Source organism: Canis lupus, chromosome 31, assembly GCF_003254725.2.
Source record: "Canis lupus dingo isolate Sandy chromosome 31, ASM325472v2, whole genome shotgun sequence".
Taxonomy (NCBI): domain Eukaryota; kingdom Metazoa; phylum Chordata; class Mammalia; order Carnivora; family Canidae; genus Canis; species Canis lupus.
The window spans coordinates 9708865-9727173 of record NC_064273.1 but is presented as its reverse complement, the minus strand read 5'-3'; positions in this window follow the sequence as shown (position 1 = coordinate 9727173).

Here is an 18309-nt window from a genome sequence, read left to right as displayed (position 1 = left end):
TTCAGTTTAATTTAATGTGCTTGTTCTCCTCTTTTAAGGCAAACAATAATAATAAAACATTCACTGGTGTTGCCTGTACTATGAATTGTCCATTGCCAGACACTTATATATTTGGAGACATTTGTAGTTGGGACCAGATTTTTCAACTTTCTGTCGCTCTGTTTCCTCTTTCCTACTGGAGTCCAGTTGGTTGGTTGGGCGAGAGGGACTGAACAGGACGAAAATGATGAGGCAGAAAATCAGGAGAAGTTCCTAAAGCAGGCAATGAAGGAAGTGTGAGCACCTAAAATATTCTGCAGCTAAAACAGGCAGATGTCCTGGCAGCCGAGTCGCATAAAGCCATCAGCATGAGGAAGATATGTTCAAAACTACTGCAACCCCAGCCAAATGGCATTCACAGGCATGTGCCAGGTCTCTAGTAATGAAACAGAAGACTAGTGCCTTTGAGCAGAAGACCCAAACAAGTAGGATCCTGGGAACTACTGAATGAAATGTGAACCCGAGATTCGTAGCACAGACTTTTTTGGATCAGGAACAAAATGTGAAAGGAAAAACATTTTCCAATGGATCAGGGACAAAGCTAACAAAAACAGCACTTCTAACAGAGTCATACCCAAGGCTGCACCACACCCACAATATTACTAATGACCAGTTCTTCAGAGTCACTGCTATTTTCTTACCAAAGACATCAACAGCCCTGTTTCATTTCTCCTATTTCTTGAATAAAGATTACTAAAATACTGAATTGTAGAACTATTCCATTTATTGAATGCATCCGACTCAACACAGGACCCCCACTTCTATGTTCCTGCTTAGAATCAACCAGTACAAGCTAAAACCCTACGAGATCCTCTTCTTTCCTATAGCCTTTTCCAAACTGCCCCACAATAGCTCTAGTATGTGTTCTCTTTTGCTTCAGGAAATTAATTAACCCCATCCAATTCCCAGACCTAATCCAATGTTGGAGGTGGAGGGAGGTTCTTCCACACTTAACATCAGGAGGATGTCCAAGATAGTCAATCAATTCTGACACTCTCTACCTGGGGATAACAGGAAATTAAAGGTTAAAGGTTCAGTCTGTATAAGTCTGTCCCTCTGTACCACTTCAAATAGCAGTCACAAGCCCTAGGCTCTTACTTATGCTTCTGATGACCAACTACAGATTGGAGGAGGTTCCAACAACCTACTCATTAGGTTCAATTAATTTGCTAAAGCAGCTAACAGAATTCACAGAAATACTTTGTTTACCGAGTTTATTAAACGATATGCTAAAGGATACGAATCAACAGCCAGATGAAGACATACATAGGGTGAAGTCCCCCCCAAAAAGCTTCTTTCAGCGTAGAGCTTGGGGTCTGTCTCAGTGGCATGTGGAAGTGTTCTGGTTCCCCTAGCATGGAAGTTCTCCAAAAAAACACTCCAAAAAGCTATCCTCTTGGTTTTTTATGGAGGCTTCATTACATAGTCATATTTGACTAAGTCCTTGTCCATTTGCTGATTTAACCTCCATCCTCTCTCCCCTCCTTGGAGGTCAGGAGGTGGGGAATGAAAGTTCCAACCTTTTAATCACATGGTTGGTCCTCCTGGCAACCCCCTCCACCCCTTTGGGTGGGATCCTTAGGTTACCTTAATTAATAACAAGACATTCATTCACATTTATGGCTCTGAAGCATTTTCAGGAACTGTGGATACAGACCAAATATATCTGAAATATATATTTTGGTCATTTGAATGACCAAATATATATTTCTTATAAAGCATTTTATCTTACCTCACTTTCTTACACTGCATTTATGTTTCTGGTTGTCTTTGGTCAGTGGGCTTCAACAAATAATAGAGATCAGTTCTTAGAATCAACATGCATGAGCAAAAAGACGCTGTTTCTGTGAGACTGCCATACAATACCTGACCAGAGTGAGACTTTGGTCCAGAATATTGAGAGGAGCTACTTTATGCAGTTAAGTGGTCCTAGCTACAAAGTTTAGAAAGATTGAGGTCCAGGAAGTCAAGAACGTAACTATGGCCAAACAGCAATTACACCATAGTTCTCCAATTTACTTATATTTTGTATTAGAATTATAGATACTTGAGATTAAGGTGGTCTTTTAGGTAATACAGTATGGGGATCAGACACTAGTTTGCTTAAATGTTTCATCCTAATGTCAATTTTGTGATCAATATATTTTAAAAGATTTAAGATGATATCAATGGGCTTTTTAATTTGTCTCTGCTCTCTACTATAAAAGAAAGTTCAGAGTTTGTAATCATTGTATGAGAGATTCTATCCTTGACCCATGGGCATTTATGTTTGGTATAAATTTCCTTAGCTAGGCTTTCATGGACTGTCAGGTTTGTTATGAAGACAGTAGGAACAGAAGAAATGCATTACTTCCTCTCCCCCCACCATTTCCTTATAAAACATAAATATTCTACAACATTTAAAACATGGGATGCAATCCACTACAAGTATAATCTTGAAGATGTTTCTAGGCTTCTCTGTTTATTTACCAAAAAAGTGAAATGAAAAGAAACATAGTACCTAAACCTCATTATAAATTCCTGCATGTGCAGCAAAGGTGCAGCTGCTAGCTATTCATCACCTAAACTTTGCTTTGTTTCTATTGACAGATCATTTTAATAACCACAATTCTCTAGTTGATGTAAAGTATTCCACATTTCCATGCTTGAGCAATTTATTATCTAACTGCCTGAAATAGGAAATTTTATTTCTGCACTTCTCCCTGGTAATTCTTCTTCCCAGTACATTTTTTTTCTCTTAAAAGGGCGCTGAATAACAATGTTGCCATTTCAAAAAAAAATTGTCTGACAGTTTAGTCAAACTTGACAATGTGAAACTATTTAAACAGTAGGTACTCATGTGACCTGTGGTCCTTGAAAACTGTTACCTATGTTGGCTGACCATAGTAGTAATCCCTTCTGTCTGAATTTATAGAATGTGTAAATTCAGTAATTTTTTAAGTGGAAAAACTAACACATACATCTTAGAGACAATGTTCAGTTTTGCATCGAGTGGAAGGAAAGATAGATGTGTGCCTTACACATCCAGTTGTTCAATCTCACTCTCAAGCCTTCCAACCCTTCTGCTTAATGAGAGGTGGAAAACAGCACTAATTCTTTTTATCATGGTTGTTCTAAGAATCAATACTGCAATGACATTCTTTTGAGTTAATGATGTGACAAGATACTAGAGAAAATACACTACAGTTTTTTTTGTGACAACAAATAAGGCTTGGGTTGTCAACTAGTTCACTTTATATATTGAGCTATGAAGCTGAAAAAAACTTACTACACATGAAGTAAGAAATCACAGTGTTTTGTAGAGATGAACTTCATCATGTCTCTTTCATGCCATTAACTAGATGAGTGCAAACTGACTTGAGAACAACCTGATAAAGTTTATATTTTTAGTCTGAGTGAAAAGCAAATGATAGCTCAAAAGGCTATTCTCATTGCCCTTGATGATTTTTTTCTTTATTGCATTTCCTTATTTCTTGCTAAAGCTATTTTGCTAAAGGCTACAATATACTGAGAATTAGAGCTAGTGGAGTGGAAGTAAGTCGGCTTTGAAGCTAAGTGGCCAGACTGCCTCCCTCCGGCAAAAAATATCTCCTTATGATAAAGCAGAATTCCTTTATAATAGGCCTGGTGAACTTCTAAGAGATTACCCAAGTGTCAGGCCCAGTTTAGAATGTACTTAGGTTGCCATTTGGAAAGAAGAAAATGCCATGTTTGTTCAAGTAAGCCTTAAAAATAACATTCAAGCTTTACTTTCTTTTTCCCTCCTGCAGGCAAGGCAGGATGAAGTTAAGGATAAGGGAAACCTATAATCAGCATCGGGGAAAGGGCTCATGACGGTACACTTTTGGAATAAGAAAGAGTTTGGGAAAAGGAGCCTAAATAACTTATATGTTTGGCTTAACCAACTTCTGGTTCAATATAAGGTTGCAGGCCTTTTAGTAGTCAAATCACTATGGCTTTGAGAATGCGTCCCTTGAATTGAGAAAATCTTATAATTTTATTCCTTAGCTTCTCTTCCTAAGATATTCTCGAAAGCCCACTAGAGTTCATTTTGAGCAAATGTAAACCAATCTTGGTTAATGTCACTGGAAAGTCTTACAGGTCTGAGGTTGAGTCCATTGCCAATATTATCTTATTGCCAAGATCTGGGCACACTAAATTGTTTGGATCACTGTTTACTGACCATGTCTCTATAGTCCCTTCATAGTTCCTCAGGATGTAAAGTGGAGGAAGTTAAAATCACTTCATACTCTGCTACTGGTCCTTTGCTACTATGTTTTCTTTTTTAATGTGTAGTGAGTAGTGGGGGTTCTTTTTTTTTTTTTTTTTTAAACAAAGAAATGCATCCATTGAGCAAGAGAAACCAATAGTGCACAGGCAGTTTCCCAAATACCTCTGCCATCTCTCCCAAATGACCTACTATAGAGGCTATCAGCTTTCCAATTTACTTATTTTAAGAAAAAAATCATTTATAAGATTGTCTGGCTAGAGATAAGCTCAACTCTCACAACTCTACACACTCCATCAATATTTCTATTCCAAATTAGAAGATTTCAAGTTTTAACCCTGAATGATGATGGGTACTTGTCTTATATGTATGCAATGGAAAGATCCTTCCTGGTCTTTTCCTAAACAGAGAAAATTTAGCTTCAAAGGTAAATTATACTTTCTAAAAATCCATGCTGTCAGGCAAGATGAAGTGGCCATCCTTTATTGAAAGTCAAAATGGAATAATAACATAGATGCAAACAAACAATATTCCTAAATCATTTTTACTGGGAACCAACCTATGTAATATGTGCCTGTTATTTACCTTAGTGCTTGATACATGGCATCTGTGGTATCATCCCAGAAGCCCTACAGAAGTATGTCAATTCTTGCCTAATATAAATTGATCTGGTATTTTTTTAAGAAATATTTTTCTTACACCATAAACAAAAATATGCTCAACATAGATTAAAGACCTAAATGTGAGACCTGAAACCATAAGTCCTAGAAGGAAACATAAGTAGTAATCTCTTTGACATCAGTCTTAGCAATATTTTTCTAGATATGTCTCCTCAGGCAAGGGAGCACAAAAGCAAAAATAAACTATTGGGACTACATTAAAAAAAAAAAAACTTTTATACAAAGAAGGAAACCAACAACAAAACAAAAAGGCAACATACTGAATTTTTTTTTCCAGAATAAACATTTTGATTATGTGGACATTGCTGTACTACTTTTATGGCAAAATGAAATTCCTCATTCAAAGTCCAAAATGATAGGTAAACCCTAAAGACACAGTAGAAGAAACAAGAAAGGAGTGATTATTTATCATTTGGGTCACACTTTAGATTCTCTACAGTGATGTGCCCTCATTGTTGGGTGATTGTCACAAACATTGGAGTTTCTGAATTTCTTTTTCAATCTTTTATAATATCTGACTTTCAAAGGAAATACACAGCAAAAGATGAATCTTCTCTTCATGCAAAGATCATGATAACTAACAAATAAATAAACTCTTTTATTTTTATAAGGAGTTGAAATAAGCACATTAGGACCTCAGGTAGCTTTTAGGGCCAAGCAAGAGGCAAAATGTTAATACTTAGAATCTCAGTTCTCTGGTTTTAAACAGAAAATATTCTGAAGTAAGAATCAGAGGTTTGGTAAAGGGACCAGAGAGAAGCAAAGGGTCACCTGCAGTCTTCTGTTGAATACTTAGCACTTATGTAATTGGTGGTGAGCCAGTGTGAGAGGTCTGGCTATTTGGAAACAAATAAATCATTGATGTTTTTACAATCATCTTTTGAATTTACCAAAAGCATTGAGCATAAAACAGATATAAGTGACTCATTCTCCCGATGTTCCTTTCCTTCTCAGTGCTATCTGTACAACGTAGGTGTGATTTTTTTTTTTTTTTTTGACTTCTCATTGTGAGACGTTGCTAGGACAGTCCAGAATGTTAATCATATGGAGAATTCTTGATAAGTGTTATATATGTTTAAGTTTTATTTTTGAGCCATATAGAACAAAATATCCTTAAAACTCTTCTCAGGATAAAACATTCAAAGCATGAAAACTGTTGCATCTTCAAATACAAAAACACCAGGTTCCTAATTGCTGAATTTTTTTTGCATATTTATTGAAATGTTTAATACGTGCTTGCCTTTCTCTTCTCTACAGGGTTTGAAGCTTTTATCAGAAAAGCCTGTTTGTGGTTCACACTTAAGATTATAAAAACAGGTTTTCTCCCTAAAATAATAAAAATTAAAAAAATAATAAAATAATAAAAATTAAAAAAAAATAAAAATTTCTCCCTAAAATAATAAAAATTTAAAAAAAATTAAAATAAAAAAAAACTCCCATTCACTACTGAATGGGAGAAGTATTTGCAAATAATACATCTGATAAGTGGTTAATATCCAAAATATATAAAGAACTCAACACCAACAACCAAATAACCCAATTTAAAAAATGGACAGAGAACTTGAATAGGCATTTTTCCAATGAAGACCTACATTCTAATTTTAGTATACGTGGTGCCGAAGCAAGCACCAAAGAAGACATACAGATGGCCAACGGACATATGAAAAGATGTTCAACATCAGTCATCATCAGGGAAATGCAAATCAAAACCACAATGAGATATCCCCTGACACCATGTAACACAGTGTTCAACACTAGTTGCTGTAGCAAATAACCCCCACGTCTCAGTGGTTTAACACACACACATTCACGCATGCACACATACATCACAGTCTCACAGTCTGATGCGTCTCCTGGGCAAGGTACTTCCTCAACTTTGTGATTAAAGGATTCTGGTTCTTTTCATCATGTGACTCAGTCATGTCTGAGTCTTTCGCGTTCTTTTGCCCTCGGAGCAAAAGGAAGAGGACACCCTAGCTGAATATCTCTGGGAGATCTTAGTACACAGGACAGGATGAAGCAAATATCACTTCCATTCACATTTCCTTAGCTAAATCTAATCATATGGATCTCTAAGCTAACCTCAAAAGAGGCTATGAAATTTTCTTCCGACGTGCTCAACAAGAGAAAATGGAACGGGTGAGTATCTAATTAGGGTCTGCTACAATGCTCTTGACAACAGCAAGTTTGGTTTCTGCTGTGTTATTGCGAAGTTTATGAAGCCCTTTATAACCAACTTAGTATGAGTGGAAAGCCCGATGTGCTTGCTGCTGTGATTGCAAACCCTGTCAACTCATTTTAGAAACCTAAACACGTTATGATATTTTTAACAAGGGTGATAAGTCATTTATTAAAACTACACTTGGAATGTCAAACTTCTCACTACTTTGGCCCAGGCCTGGAAATGTTGGGTATCTGTTCAGAGAGAAATAGTATGAAGTGGCAAAATTTTGACAGTCTCTTTGGAAAGTGCAAATTTTGTGCAAATTTTGTGCAATTTTGGCTGGCTCTGTATGGGAACTCTGGCCTCTTTCATGAACAGAATTTAAGGATATTCTCCAGCACTCAGAAGAAATTCCTTGAAGCTCTTTGAAAAAGAATAAATCCTAAGGAAATAGAGAATGCAAACCATTTTGATTTCATTTCAGGTCATGGCATCACTGTGAGTATGTGGGTGGGTGTTATATAGGTTTGGGACAGTTATTCTGAGTGTGGGACAGTGCTGGTCACTCAGTTGGTGCTCTAGCCACAACTCTTGAAGATATATGATTCATCCTAGACACGAGGTCTGAAGCAAGGACCGAGGAAAAATCAGAAGGAGGATTTCATGAATCCCAGGTAAGATGTCCAGGAAGGCCAGGCAGCCCAGCCCTGTGGCTGGAGTTCCAACTTCAGCAGGAAGGGATCAGCACTGCAGAGAATATGAGTAACTGGCAAGACTATTTTCTTAGCATATGTGTGACAGAAGGGCTGACCTCCAGGACAGACTGAGAAGAAATTTGTGAAGATGATGGAGGCAGGTTCTGTGTTTTTTCCTGAAGAGCTAAAGGGAAAGACCCAAAACTGTACCAGTCTGTGGCTATTGTTGGGCCTGATTTTTTTGACCTCCAAATGTGATATAACTGGTTTAGATTGTTGTAGGTAGAATAATACCTTCCCCCTTGTCCCTCCTCCCCAAAAGAAATTCCTTGAGAGGATATGTTTTCTTTGACATGTTTGCCTGACTCACTTTAGGAATAAGATGAAGCTGCTATACTAAGTTTGTTTTATGTAGCTCTGGATTTCTTTGGTTTTCATCTCTGTCACCTAAATGGACTCCACTGTTGGTGAGAACTAAATGGGAATTTTAGAAAAATTAAATACTCTGAAGTAGACTATTAGCTCCTAGATTCAATGATCTCCTTTCAAAAATCCCCTGAGCAATGACTAATCCCCTGCTGCTCTTTTCATTCATAAAATACATAAGAAGTATGTTAACCATTACTTCTTAGATAGTTAAAAAATTGGAATTCGCTTCCTTTATTCTTTCTTGTTTCCAGAAGTACGGACTTTCAAAGAAATGCAAATTGAAACTACAATGAATATCACCTTACATCTGTCAGAATGGCTGATATCAACAACTCAAAAAACAAACAGGTGTTGACAAGGATACAGAGAAAAAGGAACCCTCTTACATTGTTGGGAAGGCAAACTGGTGCAACCACTCTGGAAATAGTATGGAGGTTCCTCAAAAGTTTAAAAATAGAACTACCCTACCATCTAGAAATTGCACTATTAGGTATTTACCCAAAGGATACAAAAATTTTAATTCAAAGGGATACATGCACCCCTATGTTCATAGCAGCATTATTTATAATAACCAAATATAGAAGCAGCCCAAATGTCTGTCAATTGATGAATAGATTAAGAAGGTGTGGTGTATATATACAATGGGATGTTATTCAGCCATAAAGAAGAATGAAATCTTGCTGTTTGCAATGACATGGATGGCACAGATAGAGCTGGAATGTACAATGTTAAGCAAAATAAGTCAGAGAAAGACAAATATCATATGATTTCACTCATATGTGGAATTTTAAGAAACAAAGCAAAAGAGCAAAGGGAAAAAGAGAGAGAGGAAAAAAAAAACAAGAAACAGACTCTTAATTATAGAGAACAAACTGATGGTTACCAAAAGGGGAGTGGGTGGGGGATGGGTGAACTAGTTGATGGGTATTAAGGAGGGCACTTGTGATGACCAGGTATTGTAAGCAAGTTTTGAATCACTATAGTGTACACCTGAAACTAATATCACACTGTATGTTAACTAACTGGAATTGAAATAAAAGCTTATGAAATGAAATGAAATGAAATGAAATAAAATAAAATAAAATAAAATAAAATAAATAAAATAAAATAAAATAAAGATAAAATGAAATAAAATAAAGCCAGTAATATATAATACACTGAGGATGATGCATTCAAGTATTTTAACCATTGCAGAACCTCAAGTGCACAGTCTTTCATGTTCTACATATCCCTGTTCTTTTCTGATTTTTTGATACAGGTCAAATGCAGAACCCCTTACTTTTAGCATATGGTTACTTCCAAAATAGGCTACTCTGCCTGGCCTAACACTAAGTCACAAATCATTGGTCTAGAACTTCCAAGTAACCACCAGTGAATCGTTGTTTGCTTGAGTTCTCTGGGTGGATCAGCTTTCTTGCTCTAAAGATGATATAACTTTCTTCTAAAACTCTGCTAAGAAAACAAAACAAAACAAAACAAAACAAAAAAAAACAACTCTGCTAAGGATGTGGTCTTATGTGCTTCTTTTATGGAACTTACCTTTTAGCACTTCCTGGACAGTCTCTTTGGTAAATTCACATAAGATGTAGTTTAATATTTGTAGTTGTATTCTCATTCTGTGTTTTGGGGACCATGTTCCATTTCCTGTCTATCTCTTTCTCTCTGAGAGGATATTGTGACAAATAATACTCTATAAATACTTATTAGATAAATGCACAGCAAATATAAGGTATACTTATTTGTACCTTATATTAATTAACACACCAATTGTTATGTCAGTGTTTTGCCAGAATTAGTTCCATGGCACATATGTGTGTGTGTGTGTGTGTGTATATATTTGTGTGTGTGTATATATATATGTGTGTGTGTGTATAATTTTTTAAAAAGGGAGTAAACCAAGAGTTTAAAAACAATACATAATTATTTGTGTTTTTACCTGCTTGTATGTTTTCCTTTAAATATATGTATATAATATTATTATTATATACATAGTTCGCATTATACTTTATGAGTATGTTGAAGTGCACTGAGATATATTCTGACTAGCATCTATGATTATAAAATATTTCTAAAAATGTAAAGTTCTAATAATGTAATAATGTAATAATGTAAATAATGTAATGGAAAGTGTGCTTAGGATTTTTTTTTTTAAGATTTTATTTATTTACTCATGAGAGACATAGAGAGAAAGAGAGAGAGAGAGGCAGAGACACAGGCAGAGGGAGAAGCAGGCTCCATGCAGGGAGCCCGATGTGGGACTCGATCCCGGGTCTCCAGGATCAGGCCCGGGCCGAAGGCAGCACTAAACTGCTGGGTCACCCAGGCTGACCCAGGATTGTTTTATCTAGCCAACTGCCTCCATAGATATTTATAATTTTTGATATAATTACTTTAAATGATATAATGCTATAATAAATGAACACAGATATTTTGTGTCTCGCTATTAAAGGTACTACACTGTGGGTTAGTAAAATTTGTGTACCAGTAATTAACATTATATAAGAAGTAAGCACAGAATAAGTGGTTAGCATATTAAGAAGTGTTTCACTGGTACTTCAAATATAGCATTTCCAAAAGGAATCTAATTTATTTTTCCTCAAGTTTCTCACTTTTGGTACTGAAACACTACCATATGTCTCATATTCTGGTTCACAATATTTTTCTCCTGGAGTAGAATCAATATACTACCCATGCTATCTCAAGAGTCATCAACTAATCAACTAGCTTCTTTTTTCCTTTCACATTTTTCTCTGACCCTTGTAATCACCAAGTCATATCAATTACTGATTATATCTCCATGATCACATTGAGTTTTTGTCCTTTTCCTCCTCTATTCTAGTTCAAGCTCCTAATGTATTGTCATGTCAAAACTACCATAATATATTTATTCTTACTATCTCTAGTCCAATTTTTTCATCCACTAACTACAGAGTGAACATCCTAATGCAGAGAGATGATGGCATCATCCCTCTTATAGAAAAACCTTAGGGGTGATTCATATCATCAGGGTTTGTGACTGCAAACTCAGAAACCAGTCCTAGTTGCTCAGCAATGAAAATGGAATGTAATGACAGGCTTAATGGGAGGCTGGCAAACCAGATTTCAGAAATATGTGTGGGGAAAAGTCAGTTGGGAGTACTTTTCTGGAAATACAATAGCTGTAGGCCAAGAAGCTGCTCTTTCTGCTGTAAGATGCCATCATCACCAGGCAAAAGAGTCATCTCTCCCATTGGCTTCTGTAATGTGAGAAGAGGTATTGCATCATATAAATACTGTATGCAGTGGGGAGGCCCCAAATCAGGAAGGAAGTTGGATGTGGAACAGTCACTCCAAACAAGCCCCCACTTAAGGGGAGAGGAAAAAAAATCACCTGAGAAACACTTGTGAAGTTCACAGTCCAGGAACATAGGCTCCCTAAATGCCATGGTCAAACCACAGGACTGTGGAGCACTTGCCTTCCCCTTACACCTCAACACCCGCATTACTAAAGTAATGATTTAGTAATTGATGATTTACAGCAGTTCCTTTTATTCATTACAGCACGTCCAACTGTCAAAAAAAAAAAAAATACAAGGTATACTAAAAGACAAAAAGCACAATTCAAAGAACCAGAGTAAGTATTAGAGCCAGACATATCAAGGACACTGGAATTATCCATCGGGGTATTTAAAGCAACTCTGATTAATATGGCAAGGGCTCTAATGGATAAAATAGACAGCCTGCAAGAACAGATGAGCAATGTAAGTAGAGTAGTGGAAATTCTAATGAAGAACCAAGAGAAAAAGCTAGAGATAAAAAACACTGATAGAAATGAAGAATGCCTTTGATGAGCCTACTAGTAGGCTGGGCATGGATGAGCAAATAATCCTGAGCTATTGTGGATATATGAATAGAAACTTCAAAAGCTAAAAAGCAAAGAGAACAAAAATTGAAAGCAAGCAAACAAACCAAAAACACCAATATCCAAGGGCTGTGAGATCACTAAAACAAATAAAGCACATGCATAATGGGAGTACCAGAAGGAGAAGGAAGAGAGAAAAGAACGGAAGAAATACTTGAAACAATGAATGAGAATGTCCCCAAATTAATGTCAGACTCCAAATCACAGATCCAAGAGGTTCTGAGAACAAGTAGGATAAATGCCCCCCTGCCCCAATCCACCATGACATATTACTTTCAAACTATAGAAAATCAAAGATAAAGAAAAAAATCTGGAAAGAAGTCAGAGAAAATTTTGGATGGGGGATGTATAGTTTTTGTTTTGTTTTGTTTTTTACTATTTTTTACTTCTTTTCAAGTCTAAATTAGTTCAAAATAAAGACCTACAAAAATTCTCTGCATTGACCTCATCAATTCCTCTAGTCCAGGATTTTTCAGTTTTTTTCTGCTACTGTATTTCTCTCAAGCACCCAAGAGTCTTTGAGACATTTTTCTGAATTGTCCTTCCTTTAAATTTTGCACACCACAGATAGACTGTGTAAGTTTATTTACTACATGTATAACTCTGTTTTATATATAAAAAGGATAAGTGTTCTTGCTCCCCAGCCCCCAGAACCAAGTTTTGCTCCCTTTGAGAATGCTTGCCCTTGGGATCCCTGGGTGGCGCAGCGGTTTGGCGCCTGCCTTTGGCCCAGGGCGCGGTCCTGGAGACCCGGGATCGAGTCCCATGTCGGGCTCCCGGTGCATGGAGCCTGCTTCTCCCTCTGCCTGTGTCTCTGCCTCTCTCTCTCTCTCTCTCTGTGACTATCATGAATAAATAAATAAAATCTTAAAAAAAAAAAAAAAAAAAAAAAAAAGAATGCTTGCCCTAGTCAGAAGCAGTGATACTTTCCTCTGACCTTCCATAACTCTTTACTTCTGTTGTACAGTTATCAAATGTGGTCTTGTTTGTATGTATGTATTTCCTACCAGACCCATTAGCTTCTGAAATCAACGGTGCCATATCACTTGTTTTATAATTCTTTCCCAATGGCTGGCACACATGTCACTTAAAATTGAATTGGCTTGAAGCAGAGATTAAGTCCAGCTGAATTGTGTATTTAATACATGTGGTGGAATAAAAATAGGCAGGAAATACAAAGGGTCATATGTAAAGATAATAAACAAAGAGAGTATGTAAATGTTGATGATTGCTATTGGAATAGAAGTTTATTTGGGCAAGTAGTGAGGAATTAGGCAGAAAGATAGGTGTGTGAATTTGTAGTAAATTCATTCATAATGTGATTTGTTAAAAAGAGGACACAATTTACAAAATAAAATAAAATAAAACAAAACGGAGTTGCTGCCTATGTGACTATGGACAGAATATTAATGTTATTGTTAGGCAGGAAGTTGGGCATGAGCAATAGGATGATAGATCTATGATGCCCTGATGAGAGCCCCAACCAAGGACCGCTCCAGGACCATCAGGGACCACCCTATTCCCCTCCCCCCCATCTAGCAGTCAGCGTGTGGTGACAATATCCCTGCAAAAGAAGGGTTAAGTTTGCTGTGCTTGTTGCACTTGTGCAGAAAACAGTCCCTTGTCCTTATCTGACTCATGTCTCTAGAAGAGAAATAACATTCCAGTTTCCTACCCTGTGTAGGCATTTGGAATCTATCCTACGAAAGGACATGTATAGCTGGATAATTATTATTATATAATACAGGCCTGTCACTCAAAAGTTGGACCGTAAGACCCACTCAAAAGAAAAAATTGATATAAAACCACACCCCATCTTTTCCGGAGGCCCACTCCTCCCTTGGACTATACTTCAATAAAAACTTTGCTATTTTAATTTTGCTGTCCTGCAATTCTTTACTATGGTAGCAAAAAGAACCAAGGCTTTTCTTTTTCCTTTCCACCTCACTCTCCACAGCATCACCTGGATCAGAGATACCATGTATTGAACCTAGTTAGTAGCATAAATTGGGCTCAGTAGGAAAACAGCATCTGCAAACCCATTCCATTACTGTTTCCTCCTTCTATGTGAAAGTCATTCATGGCCCAACACTTTTCCAGATAATTTCAGGTGATAATGGATTTTCTCCTTATGGCCTCGTATTCTATTAAAACTCCAAACCAAAAAAATAATAAAATAAAATAAAATAAAATAAAATAAAATAATAAAATAATAAAATAAAATAAAATAAAATAAAAAATAAAACTCCAAACCTCACCAAAGAATTCTTTTCTCAACCAGCTGGGCCTACCTTTAGCTGGGAAACTTGCTATGAGATAAAATTTGTGCGTTCTCCTCCTTTAGATTTTTTATGGGTGGCAGAAAGACCATTTGTCAAAATCCAGGCGATATACACCATAGTCTCCAGGAAGTCATCCTTACGTAGCTTGAGAGGAGAGGAAGTCCTTCACCATCACTGTCCTCAAGCCTCTTGTCACTCTTGCCTGTAAAAGCTGGCGGTAGGTGACAGGGTAATGTTGGCAGGAACAAGCATTTAACAAGTCTTACATAGATGATATAGGAAGTGTAGTGACATCTAGTATATTTTTTCTGGCCTTAGAAATATTGACTACAAACTCTGAGATTATAGGAAATAAATCGGGTTATATTTTGAAGCATGAATACTGTATCCAGCTCCCAGTTGTACTCAGGAGCTATCAATTAGTCCTTTTTATTTCTCACTATGCTCTCTTTTTTCTTCAAAATCCTTCCCTGAACTACGTTTCTTTCCAATCCATAATTTCAGTTCTACAAACGTCCTCTCTTATACATACATAATATTTCACATTTCTGTACATTTTTATCTATTCGTTTTCATATCATGGAAAAGAAAGGACATCGGGTTTTCAAGTAAACATCACTAAGGGATACTAAGTATAAATATGAGTAAATGTAAAGTTAAAAATTATATCTTGCATGTTTGGAAATAATTGAGGAGAAGAAGAACGCAAAATATACTAAATATTGCCAGAGATTTCTATTCGTCCCTCACTTTCCTCAACCATAATGAGAGTTTAGAACTGGATAATGTTATTAATTTATAGCTGAAAATAAAAAGATGTCACAGTGGGTAGAAGTACATCCACCCCCTCAATGCTCACCTCCACCCACTGAGGGGTCTTTTATGAAAAATCCTCCACTGTAGTAACAAGAAATATATAAGTGTTCTTTCTTCCTTTAAACATTCACATAGTTTTTAATAATTTCGCAGATTCGTAGATTCCCATGGATTTAACGATTTTAATACCAGACCTCCTTGAATGTATTTACAGTTCTATAGTCTACCATTTAACAGGATAGTTTTACTATTATATAGAGAAATACTTCCCATTTTTTGAATGAAGTCATCACTCTAAGGTCCAAGGAATGCCATCCAAAAATCCTAAATCACCCATCAACAAGAGCTAAGGTGACCTGCAGGAATTTCTGAAGCTGATAAGCTGGCGTGTTTGAGTAGTGGTCAGAGATCAAATCAAGAGAGCATCCATACCCGTGAGCAAAGGAGTAAAAAAATGTGTGCAGTCCAGTTATATAATGTGAAACTACTGGCAGGAAGCAAAAATAATTGAAGGGAGTCTCTTTGAAAGGAAGGGTGAAAAGGAAAGGTAGTTGCGGATGGGAGCGAAGAAGAGAAGAATTTTGACCCAGAGTCAGTGCACTGTCTAGGCCTCCAGGGTCTTTAGAGTCCTCTCCCTTGGTTGAGATTCAGTCCTGACTGAACCAGGCTTGGAAGTAAACCTGGTTAACTACAAACAGCTGCTTGGCTGCCTAAGTAGCAGGCACTTCATCTATGTTTGCCGGGGTAGAGGACAGACATATTTCTCCCGCGTAGGCAGTTCCCTGACACTAATATCAGTGAACATGCTCTCTGTGCCTTTCATGATTTTGTAAACTTTGATCACTGTTGCTTCATCTTTCATGTTTGCAGGCTGAATGAGTCTTTAGCCCTTCCACATGTGGCAGGACATCTTTCCTCTCAGTGATTTAAGTTTATAGTTCTCCAGACGTTCTTCAACTCCATTATTTCTTGAGGTGGATCAAGGAGATTTTCCAGGTGTGGACTCTCCATTGTTTTGAGCAAGGACAAGGCAATAATTTCTATTGTATTCCTCAATGCTTTCTTTCTTTTTTTTTCTCAATGCTTTCTTAAAAAAAAAAAAAAAAAATCCCAGCACACTTTGGGCTCCGAGTACTCTTTGGACAGTTGCATTCATGGAATAATACAGTGCTTTCTTAACATGAGGTCTTGTTAAAAATACAGATGTTGATTAAGTAGATCTGAGGCGGGGTCAGAAGTTCTACATTTCTAGGACATCCCTGGGTGATACTGCTGGTTTGTAGACTACACTGGGAGTAGTGGTGGATTAGTACAATAACTAACTTTTTTGCGTGTGGCAGAAGAAAAAAAATGGGAAGAATGTGAATTATTCCCCCCATTCCACTTCCTACCCACCTCCAAATCATGACTTTCTTTTTTTCTAAATTTACATAGAGTTACTGATTTCCCTATGAAAACAAATACATGGCCTCTCGCTGCAATTTGTGTGAATTTAACATTACAAAATTTGGAAGTGTTTAACATTTGCCAAATACATTTCAGCTTAGTTACATGCTTCTTGTGACATCATACAACTTGTCCTCAAGGCATGTTTGTACATAGAACGGAACCGGTTGGCAAAGAACTGGAAAGATGCCCAGTAAGAAGGGACACAAACAAAAAACAAGGCTACTGACACCGCAAGTTCATCCAAAATAACATGGATAGTGATCAAAGAATTTGACTATCTCTAGTCATAACTCCAGAAAAAGTTGGTGTCTGGGGGCAAAAACCTGTGCTAGCTCATTTTATGATAAAGAGATGCAGAATTTGGTTTATGGTTAAAAGTCCAGTCTGGGGGTGAAGTGGGAGTGACTGGGGTATAAGAGTTATTACTATATTAGAAATTCAAAACTATGGATTAAGATAATTAAACTCCATGTAAGTCTCCTTCTGCCAGGAGGAAGAAAGAGGAATCACTTAATTTAGTTCTAGTTGGAAGATAATACCATCTTATGAAAATTGTTTTAATAAGCTGCACACTTCCTTCCTTACTTACATCAGCTTAAGAGATTGCAGGAAAAGTCAGATATGCCTCACTTTTATAGATCATTAAAAAAAATTGCCCAATGGGGCCTGCAGGTCCAACATAAACAGGAGGTTGCCATAATGTCTCACTGAGATACAACATTTATTGGGATAGTATATCCTTTCACTTTCATTAACTGATTCTTTGTATATCTTTTTGTGGCAAATATGACACTTTGTGACTTTTTAAAAGCCTTTTAGAAAATCTAAATAGTAATCACTTATAATTCTTCTCTATATGATTATTTAACATCTGCTTTTAGGATTTCTTTTCCATTTCTGATAGTTTCTTTCATGTAGAGTGAGCTCCAGTATTTTACCACTTCTGGCCCTCTCCATCTCCTCATCTGCCTAATTGTAGTATTGGAACAAACTGGGCATGAGAAACTTAGCCTCTTCTCTCTTTTGTGGGGTCTACTTGCCTAGGATCTTGGTTTTAGGATCACCCTAAAAGCAGAGGCTCTGCCCCATGGGAAGGCTCATGGTGGTCCAGGGCTGTGAGTGACTGTTCTTCTGACTTTCTGGGATCAATAATAGGAAGTCTATCATTGCCACTTGTCCAAGCTACATTCTACAATTCCAAGTTTAGTAGCAATAAAGGTAATATTTTGGTTCCCACCTTTATAATCTTTTTGTCTTCTCAGTTGGCTGAAAAGAGAGGTAATATTGATTTGGCTGACCTTTGAGCTCAAACCTTATTCATCATCGTCATTGCTTCTGAGAATCCCAGAAGGCTAATTCTAATGGAAAATGTGTTATTTCCTCTTCACCATTAGTATATACTGATTCTAATATTTATTAATAACCATCCCAAACTCAAGATTTCTGGAATTTGGCTTAAAAAAAAAAAAACTGAATTCAAGCTACAGCTTCCATGTTACTACAGTGGAGTAGTTGGCAATGCAATCACTCTGAGTCTGTTATGTACTCTATAAAATGAGGATCAAATGTCTGCTTATCTACCTTAAAGTGTGACTATAAGGTTAAAGTTAAATGCATATGAAAATG